At 53.7% G+C, this 5,000-nt stretch overlaps 1 non-coding gene across 1 annotated transcript in view; it reads left to right on the forward strand.

Moving 5' to 3' along the window:
* The first annotated feature begins 4,881 nt into the window (after positions 1 to 4,881).
* LOC124585572 overlaps positions 4,882 to 5,000 on the forward strand; it is a 1,910-nt gene continuing 1,791 nt past the window's right edge. Inside the window, exon 1 of the ribosomal RNA XR_006974871.1 lies at positions 4,882 to 5,000. This exon is cut by the window's right edge and continues 1,791 nt beyond it. This is a non-coding gene — a ribosomal RNA (small subunit ribosomal RNA).

The raw sequence follows: 5,000 nt of genomic DNA on the forward strand, positions 1-5,000 counted from the left end.
CATACGCCCATCTGTAGGTCTCCCGCAACATGACCTCCTGCAACGACGATACCGTCATCTATGAGACGCCAAGCCGACTAAGACAGCGATGGGCCCACAGTGCCCTTCTTTCGACCCCACCCCAACGCCAGCGCCTCTGCCGCACGAAGTCGTGGACCGGGCAATCACTCCACCTGCACCCGTTCGTGCCCCACCCCAACCGCCCAACTCGCAACTCCAGCGGATGAACGGCGGACTTTGCTCCGCACTCGCAATGTGCAATCCACCCCTATAACGTGCGTTTCATGAAGAGTTATGTCCAATATGCGACATTCCCGCTGTCCATATACATGAGCTGCGAGCCGTACCACGTACGAGCTACAGACGCGATCGCGTTGCTCGCTGTACGAATGCAGATGCTCAGCGGCAGCTAGGAGGCGCTCCCATCCATGTCGGTACCGGTGAGCGTTGCACTCGCAGTCGCAAAAACGTACGGCAAGTATATTACTCGGAAGAGTCAATGACAGTCCAAGCCCCCCTGCGTGGGAAGAGTCTTCCTAGGCCATGACCCACCGGAAGGGCGCAGCGTCCCCCACCCCAGACATGTGACGTCAGACTATCGGTATTGACGACTAGACTGATTCCTTATAATCATTTGCCATACACCGGTGGAAGCTGCCGTGACGAGTAACTACATAGCGGGCTCGCCGTGTCACTAATGTACAGAGATACAATAGTTTTCGACTGGAACCGGATTAAACGTATACACGGCGCTGATTAGTAATAGATAGAGCCATCAGAATACAGATAATGTATAGACCTGTCCGTATACATGCTGAAAGACTCTGCTCACAATCACACGTCAGCCAGACACTCTTATCACGCACTACTCTCTGCCTGTAACAGGCACACAGACAATATGTAAGCACCCAGCATGGAACAACACCCAGTGCATCCTCTCTGCCACATTAGACAATCCACACTATCATAACCAGACCGGGAGGTCCACTCGGAAAACAGAATATCCCACCCTTCCGACAACCACCATTGCTCAGCTAAGCCACCAACACCCACACATGTCCCAGGACAGGGGTGCACCCAACATCACAATACTGCCTCCTGTCACACCACACAAACAATGGCAGGAATGAAAGACACAGGTCTGCCACAAGCATGGAATCAGAGCGCCGCCTGTTATGAGCCAAAGGTGCACCCTGACGTGGCAAATCAGATGATGCCGCAGTCATTTACTTACGATAATCACAATCAACAAACCGGGCCCCCCCCCCCCCCCCAAGTGCCTTAACCTAACCCGTATTGTACCTTAACCTAACCCGTATTGTACCTTAACCTAACCCGTATTGTACCTTAAACCTAACCCGTATTGTACCTTAACCTAACCCGTATTGTACCTTAACCTAACCCGTATTGTACCTTAACCTAACCCGTATTGTACCTTAACCTAACCCATATTGTACCTTAACCTAACCCATATTGTACCTTAACCTAACCCATATTGTACCTTAACCTAACCCATATTGTACCTTAACCTAACCCATATTGTACCTTAACCTAACCCATATTGTACCTTAACCTAACCCATATTGTACCTTAACCTAACCCATATTGTACCTTAACTAACCCATATTGTACCTTAACCTAACCCATGTTGCGCCTTAACCTAACCCATGTTGCGCCTTAAACCTAACCCATGTTGCGCCTTAACCTAACCCATGTTGCGCCTTAACCTAACCCATGTTGCGCTTAACCTAAACCCATGTTGCGCCTTAACCTAACCCATGTTGCGCCTTAACCTAACCCATGTTGCGCCTTAACCTAACCCATGTTGCGCCTTAACCTAACCCATGTTGCGCCTTAACCTAACCCATGTTGCGCCTTAACCTAACCCATGTTGCGCCTTAACCTAACCCATGTTGCGCCTTAACCTAACCTATGTTGCGCCTTAACCTAACCTATGTTGCGCCTTAACCTAACCTATGTTGCGCCTTAACCTAACCTATGTTGCGCCTTAACCTAACCTATGTTGCGCCTTAAACCTAACCTATGTTGCGCCTTAACCTAACCTATGTTGCGCCTTAACCTAACCTATGTTGCGCCGTAACCTAACCTATGTTGCGCCGTAACCTAACCTATGTTGCGCCATAACCTAACCTATGTTGCGCCTTAACCTAACCTATGTTGCGCCTTAACCTAACCTATGTTGCGCCTTAACCTAACCTATGTTTGCGCCGTAACCTAACCCTATGTTGCGCCTTACCTAACCTATGTTGCGCCTTAACCTAACACTATGTTGCGCCTTAACCTAACCTATGTTGCGCCTTAACCTAACCTATGTTGCGCTTAACCTAACCTATGTTGCGCCTTAACCTAACCTATGTTGCGCCTTAACCTAACCTATGTTGCGCCTTAACCTAACCTATGTTGCGCCGTAACCTAACCTATGTTGCGCCTTAACCTAACCTATGTTGCGCCCTTAACCTAACCTATGTTGCGCCGTAACCTAACCTATGTTGCGCCTTAACCTAACCTATGTTGCGCCTTAACCTAACCTATGTTGCGCCTTAACCTAACCTATGTTGCGCCTTAACCTAACCTATGTTGCGCCTTAACCTAACCTATGTTGCGCCTTAACCTAACCTATGTTGCGCCTTAACCCAACACACGTTGGGCCTTAACCCAACACACGTTGGGCCTTAACCCAACCACACGTTGGGCCTTAACCCAACCCACGTTGGGCCTTAACCCAACACACGTTGGGCCTTAACCCAACACACGTTGGGCCTTAACCCAACACACGTTGGGCCTTAACCCAACACACGTTGGGCCTTAACCCAACACACGTTGGGCCTTACCCAACACACGTTGGGCCTTAACCCAACACACGTTGGGCCTTAACCCAACACACGTTGGGCCTTAACCCAACACACGTTGGGCCTTAACCCAACACACGTTGGGCCTTAACCCAACACACGTTGGGCCTTAACCCAACACACGTTGGGCCTTAACCCAACACACGTTGGGCCTTAACCCAACACACGTTGGGCCTTAACCCAACACACGTTGGGCCTTAACCCAACACACGTTGGGCCTTAACCCAACACACGTTGGGCCTTAACCCAACACACGTGGGCCTTAACCCAACACACGTTGGGCCTTAACCCAACCACACGTTGGGCCTTAACTGCTCTGTAATTGTCATACGACGCGTTAAATTAGTGTAGTGTTGCCTAACTGCAACCCCCGCAATATAGTTTTGCTACTCGCACTGCCCGGTCCCCAGAGTATCGCTTCATGTTAAACACCTTGCAGCTATACACTGTAATGCGGATGGCGGCAGGACGTACATGCTCAATGCCCTTCGCAGTTGTTCATTGGCATTCGCATGGCGAAGCACAGCCTACGTTGTGGTACGGCTTGTGGCAACTGTCCGCTGATGTTGTACGTCCAATCACACACCTGTACCCGCACATTGGTCCTCATGTACTGAATGATACATCGTGGTACATGTGGTGACCGTACCACGACTGCGCCCAACAACGCGAACCATACGGTCCAAATATTGTGCACTCAGCTACGTGTCGTCTCCCTATAAGAGCTGGATTGCAGTATGGTATGCCGTGGATGGCGATCAGCATGAGCCGTCTGTTGATGTAGTGGCGCGTGTTGTCAGACGTAGTCGTCTCTTCTCACACACCGTGATAGCATGGTGCACTGCGTTCCACATCTGCGACATGCGACAGAGGCCGGTTGACAGTCGTTCGCGCAATGGACTCGCATACGTACGGGGGGCCACCTTCCACGTGTTCGCGAAGCGTGCACATGTTGTTGCGTGTATGTGGGCAGACATAGTGTGTCGTGACACCTGGACACAGGCATGCAACAATCGTTGAATTTGCAAATGGCGATGGACGTCCTACGTTTGCTGGTGACGTTACGCAATGAAGAACTGGTAAACCGTTGTGGTGCGGTTGTTCTCGCTAGAGGTGAATCAGTGATGGCGACGATCGGTTGAGCTACCAACCGTGTTGTTTCAGCGATACCCACCATGCCCACGAACGTGAATGGCATGTGGGTGTGAAGCGATACGCGGCGGTGGCTGGGTGGGACCGTCCCCCGGCCGGTGAGGGGGGGCCTTCCGGCGTGCTGGCCGCGCGGTGCGTGGGCGCACGCGCTACAGCCGGCTGGTGGGGGCGGCCAGTGGCAGGCGCGCCGGCCGACGGAGGCGGCAGGCGGCGCAGCTGCGCGCCGGCGCACCCTGCACGCGGCGCCGTGCGGCCAAAGTAGGTCCTCGCGGGCCCGGTGCGAAGCGCGGTGGACATCTGCAGTGTGCTGGTCCGATTGAGGACTGTGTGCGCTGAGGATGCGCCGCCGCCCGGCGCTCGGCGCCGCGACGCCGTCTGCTGCTCGGTCGCCTCTGCGGTTCTCGCAGGTGGATTGTATCGCAGCTGTGCGGACGTGTTGGCGCGTGCGCTGTGCTGGGAGAGTTCGCTTCGGCACCCAAGTGGGGCTTTTGTCCTTCTGTGGCGCTGGCGTTGGAGCTGCCGGCCACCGTAGGTGGCGCGTGTTGTCTCCCGCCGGCAATGCCACGACAGCACGCTCCCGGGCCTCTGTCGGCAGCGGCAAGCTCAGTTGGGAGCACGGGTGGTCGCACCTAAAGCGTCTACTCGCCAAACTCCGGGCGATTGCGCCTCTCTCGAACCCGACCAAGTACTTAGGACGGCGCTGCGCGCCGCCGGGACCTGAGAGGGTTTCGAGGTGTATTGTGCAGGGGAGCTCAGCCTCCTCCTGTTTGCAGAATAATTGAGCGGACGCTTGCGTGTTCGCGCGGGCCCCCGGGACACACTCCCGGGCGGCCGGCTGCTCAGCTCTAGTTGACGCAGCTCCCTGGTTGATCCTGCCAGTAGTCATATGCTTGTCTCAAAGATTAAGCCATGCATGTCTCAGTACAAGCCGCATTAAGGTGAAACCGCGAATGGCTCATTAAATCAGTTATGGTTCCT

Source organism: Schistocerca americana, unplaced genomic scaffold (genome assembly GCF_021461395.2).
Source record: "Schistocerca americana isolate TAMUIC-IGC-003095 unplaced genomic scaffold, iqSchAmer2.1 HiC_scaffold_501, whole genome shotgun sequence".
NCBI lineage: Eukaryota > Metazoa > Arthropoda > Insecta > Orthoptera > Acrididae > Schistocerca > Schistocerca americana.